Source organism: Nicotiana attenuata, unplaced genomic scaffold, assembly GCF_001879085.1.
Source record: "Nicotiana attenuata strain UT unplaced genomic scaffold, NIATTr2, whole genome shotgun sequence".
In the NCBI taxonomy this organism is placed as follows: domain Eukaryota; kingdom Viridiplantae; phylum Streptophyta; class Magnoliopsida; order Solanales; family Solanaceae; genus Nicotiana; species Nicotiana attenuata.
The window spans coordinates 1-12343 of record NW_017678316.1 but is presented as its reverse complement, the minus strand read 5'-3'; the positions used below and the strand labels follow the sequence as shown (position 1 = coordinate 12343).

General features: G+C 34.6%; 2 long non-coding RNA genes across 4 annotated transcripts; one reads left to right on the top strand and one right to left on the bottom strand.

Annotated features, from left to right (window-relative positions):
- Positions 1-2275: 2275 nt before the first annotated feature.
- LOC109221589 lies at positions 2276-6807 on the bottom strand. 3 transcript variants are annotated; one of them, XR_002067284.1, is made up of 5 exons: positions 5483-6807; positions 3537-3612; positions 3164-3301; positions 2976-3070; positions 2276-2855 (listed from the first exon to the last, which is right to left on the bottom strand). It is a non-coding gene; the product is annotated as an uncharacterized LOC109221589 (long non-coding RNA). The 3 variants fall into 3 exon arrangements; XR_002067283.1 differs by having other exon boundaries at positions 2276-3070; XR_002067285.1 differs by lacking the exon at positions 3164-3301 and having other exon boundaries at positions 2276-3070.
- Positions 6808-7251: 444 nt separating this feature from the next.
- On the top strand, positions 7252-8077 carry LOC109221588. Its single transcript, XR_002067282.1, has 2 exons — positions 7252-7393; positions 7599-8077. It is a non-coding gene; the product is annotated as an uncharacterized LOC109221588 (long non-coding RNA).
- Positions 8078-12343: the final 4266 nt, after the last annotated feature.

Here is a 12343-nt window from a genome sequence, read left to right as displayed (position 1 = left end):
ATGTTTGGGAAAAAAATTTGAAAGAAAAGAAAAAAAATAATAGTGAAAGTATGTAGAAAACACCTCCAATTCTTAATAATTTGTGTAGTGGGAGTATAGAAGTGCTTGAATGAACGTAAGGGCTATGTGCATATGGTTTGTGGCAAGTGAATTGGTTAAGAAGAATATGTGTTGGAGTTGTGAGTGTAGTGTATTAAAGCTTAGGAGGGTTAGTCACTATTCCTAAATATATCCTACCCGTCCCTTAGCCTACATTACAACCTAAAAGTCCTAATTGATCCTAGATTTGGCTAGCTTAAATTAGTATAGATATACACTACGGGCAAGCTTATGGTACGGCCACGGGATGCATATGAATTCTTTGTGAGAGTGAGCGAATTTTGTTCAATTGTGTGATGTCCTTAATCTATATTCAAAAGCATATTTGAATGTGTGGACTAATCTATATTCACTCTTTTGTTTGTTGGTGAGGGCACATGATCTCATGAATGATTGGTGATGTTGTAAACTTGGGCACATGATCTGATGAATGATTGGTGATGTTGTAAACTTTCTTGTTGGGTAAGTGCATGAGTTGAGGGTGCTTAGTGGTTGCAAGTCGGCTCTTGAGGTTGGGTGATGACAAATAGATTGTTGGAATTGATTGAATTGAAAGGTTATACTTAGGCAGGCTAAACGGGAAGAATGTGAAATTTTGTGTATTCATGCTTGTGTGCCGGTATTGATCATAGTCAAGGGTATAGTGTGTGGTTAAAAGTTAAGGTGATCCTCTATAATTGAGACTTGTATGTAGTTGGGGGTTTATTAGATAGTCCATTGCTCGAGGACGAGCAAGAGTCTAAGTGTGGGGTGTTGATGTTTAGCTTAAAGCATATATATTTTTATGTATATCGCCTCATATTTTACTTTTGTTTCGTGAATTTGGGATGTTAAATGCTATGATTTATATTAATTTGAAGTATTTTTATGTGTAGGAATAATTCGGGAGCAATTGGGGGGCGAAACGCGCGAGATTTGAGCCAAAACGAACGAAACTGGGTAAGGTGCGAATTTGGGCGCCACCAGCCTACTTGTGGCGCCAAAAACAGTAGCTCAAAATTGTGGGGCGCCGTGGAGGGCGCCTGGCACTAGCCAGGGCGCCAGTGACGGAAATTTTGTCCAACTTTGCCCGGGACAAGGTTATTTCGGCCCTAGACCTACCCAACACGTATAAAAGCAAGACTAAACATATTTTTTGAGGGGAGGACGCTTTGAAGGAGAATTCACGTGGGGAACACACACCACGCTTGGAGGAGGCGTCTAACTTGTTTTTCTTCTATTCTCTTCCTTTAATCTCATAGTTTATTAGTTCTAGAGTTTTGGGCGCTACATGAACGTTGTGGTTTGAAGCTTGAATTGTTCTTATAATTTTATCATATTGATTTATTTATTCAATCTTGCGCTTAATTATTTGATTGCTTGATCACCAATTGAATACTATTTACAGATTTAGGATTGAACTCGGGAGAGGGAATTCTAGATTGCATATAAGATTAAGTTGAGCAAGATCTTAACTCTTGAGGGGGGAGGGGGGCAGTTAGGATAGGAATATACCTAATCGCCTTGCTTGGTTATTATACGGAAATTATAAATGCGTTCTTGTTAGTTCTAATTCCATAGGAATATATAGCTTGAATAGGCGAGTTGTACTTCGGGAGAAGGCTACGAGCAATATTAACCCCGTCAATCAATAAACTAAATAAATTAATTAGACGATAATTAGACAATTTAGGTGAAAACCTCAACGGGATTGTTAGCTAGCCCATAACTCTAGAATATTCACTCACATTCACTCACATTGAATTCGTCTCTATAATTCGCCAACTTGTTTTCTTTAATCTCTTAGTTTGTTACTCTAGATTAGTTTTAGTTAAATATTCATACATTAGAATTCGCTTGAATAGATTAATTGTTTGGTTTAATTTAATTGATAGTTAATCACAAATCCCTGTGGGTACGATATCTGGACTTACAATCCTATATTACTTATCGACCACGTATACTTGCGTGTGCGTTTGAGAGCAACAATAGCCCATTGGGGAGCACAATCTACTACTATACATTATATTACTTCCCCGTCAAAGCTACTTACATCTTATTCTAATTATTGAATGCAAGGTTTTTTAAGATGTACTAGGTTGTGATGGCCCATCATGGGCCCAATATTATAAAAGCTGGATTGATTAATTATAATTTTATTTGCTTTGACGTGTAAATACAAAGAAAACATTAAAGCAACTAAGGGCAGAACATGACATACATGACAATTTTCTGTACACGTGCCAAACGGGTAAACATAAGTGAAACGCTTCTATATACATGTATAATAGGATAGTTTTATCTGCTATAGATGTGCAAAAGGGCATTATATCATAGAGCATAATACGCAAAAAAAAACATTTGCATTTGTGAATACATCAGAAGCACATCTGAATTTATCTTTTAGAAGGGCTGTAATCATCAGCCCAAGCCATCCTTTGCCATTCCAAAAACACAAAATGAGGAGAGTTTGGAGCACAAGCAAGTAACACCAATCAATTAAAGGAAATGGAATTTAGAAGAGCGCCAAAATTATTTGTATATTTTTTTTATTTTTTCACATTGGAAGAAAAATAGTAAGAGTCGCACTACTTCTTGAATGCCAATAGAGCAAGATAGCATAAGAGGGTGTAAAGTAGAATAATAGTTGTTTGACAGATTGCAATTGGACGAAAAATCTAACATCTGAGTTAGTCTTCTGAAGTAGCTATTTTAATACCTTGTTCATTTCTGTGAGCTTCCCATTCACACCTTAATTCCAAAATACTCGGATTCAACTAAACTCAAGAAAAGGAAGATCAATCAATTAAATACTGTCTTAAATCCAAATTAATTGGAACCCTTTATCCATTCTAAGCGAGTTATAAAAACATAAAATTTCAGTAATTAGGCAATACCTTCTACTCATATACCAAAGAGAACATAACATGTGTTGGCGATGCACTGAACTGGGTTTGAGACACTCACGATATATCCTTTCAAGAGCTCCAACCTGCACATGAGTATAATGAACTTATTTAACATATTGATTGCCATTAGAGAGTGCCTCAGCTTCTACCTAACACATGTAGTATCTGTTACATACCCCCCAAGATTATCCTGTGAAGACATGCTTCAACATTGTTATCCAGCTTATCAGAACTTTGTAACATTCATTGACCAAATGCACCTCTATCTCCTCTTCCCCATTTAACCTATCTTTCCTATCTTTCCTGACATATATCTACATGAGAGATGAAATATTTCCTTTGAAAAAGCAGTCCACAAGAATTTACTAAATTTGCACGAGAGAAATGTATGTAGCTGATCCATGCACTTGACAGAAATATTTTTTTCTTCATAACCGTTGTGCCTCAAGTAAAAGCATCACATTAGAACTTGAAAATAGAGTGTCACAACACTCCTCATGGTAAAATATAAATAAATTAATTGAGATCAAAATATAGCAAGTTAAATACCATATACTTGATTCGAAAGATTTCTTTCTAGCCGGGCATCTTCTTGCTCACTTAGAGACTTGGGAGGTAAGCTAGCCTGCATAACAAAATAGAAATAATCAGCTTCATTGCTCCTTCACTAGCTCGTCCTAATTAGTTCGAGGTATCTTATTTTTGTCACGCTACACGCCCATGTCCTTCGGTCTGAACTCATTCCCACAAGTGTGGGCTTCTTGTTCAACTCATCACTCGAACCAAGTCACACGCACCTAAGCTCTAGCTAGGAGTGATGTCTCAAGTGCTCAATATATCAATGCATAAGTCTTAAAATATGTCAAGCTTCCAACATTATTGTGCGCCCATAGTCAAAATTGAGGCTATGCACCACCCATAGAGCTTTGTAGATCGTATCGAGGCCTTAAATACTAAGAAATATAGTCTCCTTTGAATATGGACATTAGCATGATGTTGTAATCAAGAAGATATCAGAAACCTAGTGGTCCAATGAATAGAATCCATTGCTTAAGCTACAACAGAAACAAAATTAAGGAAGCTAGGTTGTTATGTCTCATCTGTCTCTCTTACATGTGTTTATCTTTTAGTTATTAGTATGCCCAGTCCCCGTCTTTTGGATGTTTTTCTTAGCCATAAGAAAAAAAAATATGTTGAAAAATTTAAATGCATTATGTTGTATTGCTTTAATCTTGGTTTTACAAGCTTGGATTGTGAATACTACAAAGGAATTACATCTATGTTGCTGAATATTTATCAGGTTACGTGAACTATTCTAAAGCATGCGTTGAGAAGAAAATAATGAGCAAACCTAAACAATTATCATCTTACACATTAGAGTGAAATGGCATACCAATCATTTTCCTGAACTATGGGGTGAATAAGAAAATTCTCATCAAATGTTTATTTGTACCTTATTTTCGACAACGGGAAAAACTAAAACCATTATCTTTGCGCCCTTCATTGATAGTGTAAGAAAAATTTCTAAAATCAGTAAGGGAAAGAGTGAGAGAGGAAAGTCCCTCTAGGATCTGCCCAAACTGTTTTTCATCAAAGGTTACCATCATAAAATATTACGGTGACATATAAAAATTGGCAGCAAAAGCTAAAACCATGATGTCTATTACAGCAATGTCAGGTGGAGTTAAGTATGCTTTACAAGATCATAACTGCGACGAAAACAAGATTAAGTTCAAGCATGGAAAAGACCCTATTAAAGCACACAACCTCAATTCCAATATTAGACTTATTTGTAAAATCACACCCAAATAATAATTCATGGCATAACTTGTATAGTATTAGGAGTCAACATAAATTCATTCCACATTTCATGGAAGCCCCTAAGAAGTGCAACGAAGGACCAAAAGAACTGCCCAATTCATCAAATAGTCATCCAAATGACAGGAAAAAAAAATAGTCCAGAACTACAATGAAGGAAACCATAATAGTCAAAAGCATCAGCATCACTTAACAGTAAGGTGTTACCCTTTCATTTCTTTACGACTTTCAGTTTTCTAAAAGATTGTAGTAGTTTTAAGCCACTAACTGTAAATATTGGAGAATTTGATCTTCTACCTCAGTTACCCACATTTTAACACATGAAACAAACTTATAGAAGTTATATTTACCACAATCCAAAAGATCAGTAGGACTTTTTTGGCTTTGCTTTTTATCATTGATTATACCAAGAATAACAAAAGAAGTCCCGGTAGGAATATGAATTCTGATCATGTTCTAAACTCAAGAAATAAACTGCAAAAAAAGAGTATTTATTCATATTTTCTTACATTTTTCACTCTTACATGTGCCTGTCTTGCCGCCAAAGCTTTATCTGGCAGTGTAATGCTATGTTACTTCATCCACTCTTATCTCTTTTTTTTTTTTTTAAAGAATGGTAACATTTATCCACTCTTATCTCTACTTGTTCCATATTTAGAAAAAGCTCTGAACCTTACCTCGTAGAATTTCTAATAAGCCTTCTAGTTAAAGTTGTATAAGCAATCGCCACACCAGAAGGACCTCGTAGCTCCATGGTTGGGTCTAAAATCGGGCTTCCAAAGTGATTTGAAGTGGACCTTGCATTCTATTATACTGATCTTATTAGTAGAATTGGGAGGAAATTATAGACAATAATATCAAAAAAGAAATTTGCATCAAAATAATCACCCCCTTTGCATGTTTAATTTAGAAGCTCATAAGAAACGATCTATCAATATTTTGACCTTGTAAATAGAATTTATAGGAATTTAAGAATCCTTTTACCTTGGATTACCTTTCCTTAAATCAGATGAGTTAATAAGAAATAGTATTTGTTGCTTCTTGCTCACTAAGACAAAATAAGAAAGACAAAATTTGAAGGAAAAAATGACGACGGATCTTAAAAATAACAAACTGGTAAGTTCTTTTTTGCTTTGAGCTTCAAGAATCTTAATGTGCAGTCAATAACTTATCAAAAAGAATCTTAACGTGTAGTCACCATGTACATCTTTTCAGATGTTACATTAGCCAATAATATAACTAAATTCCCATTTACAATCACGTCAACACTTTTCCAACAATTAAATCAATTACTACATTTTTTCTGGACAATTGTAATTGACATTGAAGATAAATAACAACTTTTTTAGCTGATTAGGACAGAAAAGGCAAGTAATACAAAAAAGAGTATAAATGCACTCAATCATTATTTTTTCTTAGGCTTATAGATGAAAAATAGATAATTGAAGGATCATTTATGAGCAAGCAGCTACGGAGATAGAAGACCAGCACTTACCGAAGTCCGAAACGATGAAACAACAGACGCAGGAACAGATTAGTACCACATCGCTGAGTGAAAACTGAAACAAATTATCATTTATGCAAGAAAAATGCCAGCTAAATTTTAAAACCAAGCTCAAACTTGACTTCAGAAAGGGATTATTCAACAATTAACAAAAGGAACTTTGGATCAGAAAAATTAGATCAACCACGAAATTAATCAATCAATATCCACCCGTTTCACCCTCAAAGTACTATCTTAGGCCACTAAACAGACATGTGCAGATGAATGAAATTACTAAATGCATGTATAAAACTCAGCAAGAAATGAGTCCAAATTGAAAAATTAATATATCCACCGAGTTGTGAGCTATTATATAAAATAAAATGAAGAAGGGAGTGATCACTTTCTCTATAAGAAACCGAAAAAATAGAAAACATTTTGTCAAATGAACACAAGCGTAGAGAGAAAAGCAAAGAGACGCCAAGTACAAAAGAGAAAAAGACGAAGGAAAATCGAAAAGAAAATAAAAAGCAAGCCTGTGTAAAGGCCACGTAGTGGTAGTGGGTACAATGTTTAGACACGTAAGAGCAGCTGCAAAACCTAAGAGCTGAATTGACTAAACTACCCTCAGAATGAATGTTAATTACGAAAAACAGACACGTCGAAACTGGAGCTCTTCTATATAATAGAAATAGAAAAGAAAAGGAAAAAAAATGAATTCTTAAGAAGGTGCGAGTCGAGGTCAACACCTAGCATTTGGTATAGTGGTGGTGGCATCAAATGCGGCATGTCCATAGCGTTAATAGCACAAAGCTCATGCTCTACTGCACATAGCACATGACCATTTCTTCTGAATTTGGTTATACTAATTTTAAATGGTTAATTTTCCAAGATGAATTTTAGTAAAGGTACGTTAACCATATTTTCTATTAGTCCATGCCAGAGTGCTGCCAATTCATTCAAAGAGGTCTATAAATAATGACACTTGGAAATCAACCAGATTCTCAAACAAAAGTTTCATAAAGCTTGAAGTATTATCTCAAATATGGCACCGCACCGCTTAAGTTTGCTTTGGTCTTCACTACTCTTCTCATGGCAGTCACTAGTTAGTACTCATCTCTCTTTATCTTTATATTGTTAATATTCTTATTGTGCTTCTTAATATATATGTAGTTACACATGTAACTATGTACATATTTCAATAGTATGTGTATGTGCATATTTCTATACGCGTTGATTGAATTTGTGTTATTTATATATTATACCAGTCAGAAGTTGATTTTGTAATTGTGTGACGATGAATTTTTCAGTGGATGTGATGTGTTATGGCTGAAAGGAATGTTGATCACACTCTATCAGGACTCAAAAGGAAATTACTTCCTCAACTTAATGATATAATTACTTGTGGGACCGCATGTGGTCCTCATAGTCCTACTGATTATGATTGCAGTGATTGTTGGTATTGTTGTGACTGCAGACAAGAAGTTTGGAACTTAAATATTTTCCGTTGTCTGTTTCCTGAGTAAAAATTAGTAAACTAGTTCCCAATTGCAAACAAGTCTCCTAAACATCTTTATTATGCATTTCTGATTCCCTTTAATTTCATTATTTGCTCTGTATTTTCTTGTCTATCATACTTTGTACGAATAACAAAGAAATTCAAATGAATAACCTTCTTTTATTTCTTTATGAAGAATAATATCAAATACAAATGCAGGGAGCGCTTTTGATTTTTAGTTCTTGTATAATTCATCATACATTGAGCAAATCTAATTACAAATGTACAGCATGCACGATCTATGCCATGTTCTTTTTTTCTTTTTCTATTATTTAGCAGAAATACATAAGTATTACCATTTCTTCCCTACAAGGCCGATCTAGAATTTAAAGGTGACGGGTATCACATTTCCTTTAGGGGTCTTTTGGCTCAAAATCAGGATATCTACCTCATAATTATAATCTTGGGATTAAAATCAAGACTATGATCTGAATCTTATCCCATCGTTTATATGGGATAAGTTATACCAAAATTTTAGTATAAATATAATGCCGATTTTAGTTAATACCTCCAACCAAATGTGGCATAAATGTAATAACAAAATTTATACCAAGTTAACTCACATAATCCCTTGAATCAAATGGTTCCTTATTGTACACTTTCTATTGATTATAGAGTTTGTCAGGAATGTATATTCGGTTCAATTCGCTCTCTTTCGAGTTTACTTGGTCAACTTAATAGATTTTTGATTTGCAAATAAGAAAATTACATATCTTACACAAAAACAAATGTAATTGATATATTCAACTAGGAATTACCCCTTTATTATTGACCACAACAGACAAAATAACAGTTCCTCTAGGGGAATTACATCATTTCCTATATATTTAAAATAAATTTGCACATCTAAAATTAATAATATTTTTCACTTAGAGGATCACACTCTCTATGCGAAATAAATTTACACAGAGTAAAGGAATTACACCAATTAGAATAAGAAAACAAAACAAATTAAAAAAACATCTTCGATAGATAAATTACATAGTTACACCGTATAAGTAAATATATAATAGGATGAACTTCCCAAGATTTCGAACATGAGCCTTGCACGTCAAGAAAGCTTTTAAAAAGGTCATTTGACGTTGTTTAAGAAAATCTCACCATGCAAGGGCGGATCTATGTTATTGGGTGGGGACGGCACGCCACCCGCAAGCTTCAATTGAGGAAATGCTTATATACGTATATACATATAAACGTATATAAACATATAAGAAGACCTATATATATTAAATGTGGCACCCTCAGTGACAAAGCAGTGCAAGGTGCCACTGGCAATGTGCAAAGAATTCCTCCCAGGAGTTTGAATCTCGCATGGAACGTGTATTTTGCTGTAGTTTTGCACTTTTTGGTTTGACAGAAATACATGTTTTTACTTCATATTTTCTTTTTAGTAATTATTTTACTTCATATTTTTCTGTGTATTTTGCTCTTTTTGCTTGCTGCAAATACACATTGTTACATTTATTTGCTCTTTTGGCTTGCTGCAAATACCTCTTTTTTTTTTAAAAAAAAAAAAAAAAAAAAAGTTCCTCCTAACTTGCTATTCTTTTTTTTTTTTTTAACAAAGGAAGCATATATATATATATATTATATACTATATATACTATAAGTATATATAATATATATATATACTATATATATATATATATTATATAATATATATATTATATATATATATATATATATAAAAGCTTACATAGGAGTTAACATTGTTCCCTAAGGACATTACTGTGTTAAGAGATACTAGGCTATTACAAGTAGTAGAATTTAGTTTTTAACGGCCCAAACAAACACTTGCATATCCCTTTTCAAAAAGATTCAACAAAATAGTAGGTGGACGTGCAAGTCGATAACATAGTCTGCTTGAAAATCCTAATAGCTTACCCTTGCTAGGCAGTCTGCTACTGCATTTCCTTCCCTAAAGTTGTGTCTGATCACCAGGGACTTCAACTGTTGCATTAAGGATCTGCAAGTGAGTAAGCATGGATTAGTAGTGCTACAAGCTTCATCTAGCATTCTCAACGCTTTTGTTGAGTCTGTTTTCGATTTTGAGGTTTGCAAATGGCAATTCCTTTTGCTAGTTGTAGGCCTTCTGCAGTGCTAGGAGTTCAGCCTGCATGGGGCTGTGACATAGCATGACTTGGTAACGCCCATGATCCATTTGCCGTACTGTTTCTGAAAACTCCACTAAACCTGCATGAAGATTATGTTTCGAGAAAGCTCATTATATTCAGTTTATAGTAATTTAGGGGGCCTATCCCAGATGATGTCATGGGGAGGAACTTTTAAGTATAGGGGTTTTTTCAGTGAAGAAAATGTATTCGCCACTATTTGGCTAAGGACCTGTCTAGGGTTTTATATCAAGGTTGAGATTGTTGATATTTATGTGTCTTATTTTTTCACAGGTTCCAAATTCGAAAAAAGGAGGATACTCATCCAGGGGAAATTGGTAGTTAAGGCAAACACTTTTAAACGTGTCTTAGATGCGTTAACCAGTTGTGCTCACTCCTATTATAGTTAATGGAAAGGCCCATGCTAGACCAAAAGCGATTTGCTATTGGGCATAAGAAGGAAGATGTGAGTGGCATCCTCCGTTCCTTGCTTTGCACATAGGGCAGATAGGGAGTCAATATTGATGCCAATATGTGCAAGGTAAGCTCTGCATGGATTTTGTTTGTGCATGCATTGCAAATGAAGAATTTTATTTTTGTAGGGTAATGAAGGTCCCAAATCCATTTGAAGTCAGTATTTCTATCAGGATTAGGAGTATGATTATCTTCTAGAAGATTGTAACAAGATTTCGTAGAGAAGATACCATTGCTATTTGAGTCCCCGGTTATAAGATTTTTAGTCATGGACCTTGCAGGGATCGGGGTAGCCTGATTTTAATTAAAAGCTCGTTAGGAAGGTCAAAAGAAATCTTGGATAAATCCACTGATTATGATTAATAATGTTATTAAAAGACATAGAAAGTCAGTCTTGCTAAGAGGACCTTGAATATAGTTCCTAAGGTAGTGGAATTTTGGATCCATCTATTAGACCAAATGTCCATATTAGAGTTAATAGTCAGGGTGATAAACAAGCCTCTAGAAAGAAGTTGTAACTTTTCCTAATGGCTGCCCAGATGAAAGAACAAGTAAAAGGTGTTTTCTTGTTGGCGGTATTTACTAGCAATGAGCTGAGCCCAAGGGTGGTGAGGGAAGTTTATGAGAGCGCAACTAAGGCTAACTAAAGAAGTACCAAATTCTTGTCCTTTGCAGAGTGAATACCTAATCCTCCTTCAGATTTGTGCTTTGTGACTGAGTTCCAATTAATTAGGTGAATTTTCCTCTTAGTGTTTGTACTACCCAATGAAGTCTCTTTGAATTCTGTCTATTTGGCTTAGAACTTTTTTAGGAAGAAGAGTGTACTGCATGACAATGGGAGGGCATAGTATTTAAAGTAGAAGTTGCTAAAGTGGTTCTACCCACAATGTTGAGGAAGTTGGTTTCCAGAGGGAGAGTCTAGCATGCATATTATCAATAATAAACTGAAAATACTTAGGCTTAGGCTTGTGGTTAAGGATGGGAAACCCAAGGTATTTTCCAAAAATCAAGACTAGCCTTTATATTAAAAAATTAGCAGATGATTAAATAATGTCTCGAGGGCAGTTTTTTGAAAAACAATTCTAGACTTTTGGTAGTTAATAGAGAGCCCGGTTTCTTCCATAAATAAGTTAAGGCATTGGTAAATACAATTACCAGTTTTGTTATTTGCTTTTCCCATTAAGGTACGATCGTCGGCAAAGAAAAAGATGAGAAAAGTAGGGTCCTTGAACTAATTCTTATGGGATCTCCACCTAAGAGTGTCCTACTTGGTAGTCAATAAGCCTAGACATTAGTTCCATACAAGAAATATAAAATATAGGGAAGACATAGGGTCGCCTTGACGGATGCCTCTACTAGGAGCAAAGAAATTGGTCTTGGTACCAATTTACCAAAAAATAACTATATTGCTAGTGCAAATACAATGCATTATGAACCTTGTAATTTTTGGTGAAAAGTGAAAATAGATCAGGCGTTTTGGTGTATAAAATCCCACTCCAACTTATCAAAAGCTTTCTGAAGGTCTATTTGTAACAGATGTCATATTTTGGAGCTTTTGGGAAAAGAACATGTGTTAATGATTTCTTGGATAACAATAGCATTATCACTGGCTCTTCTATTTTTAAGAAATAGAGATTTGGGTAGCTGATGATGGTGGGGAGAAGATGTTTAAGTCGTGTTAACCAAGATTTTAGTAATAATTTTGTAATTTTTGTTACAAAGCCCTATTAGGTCTAAATTCTTTAGGTCGTGGCATTGTCAATCTTAGGAATAAGACACAAGTAAGTTCATTAATACCATTTGTAGGGATTTGGGATTGTAAAAGCTTTGTGGCAGAATTCAATCACAGGAATTTCTAACTATGTGCCAATACTGTTTAGTAAAAAAAAAGGGTGAACTACCATCCTGCTTT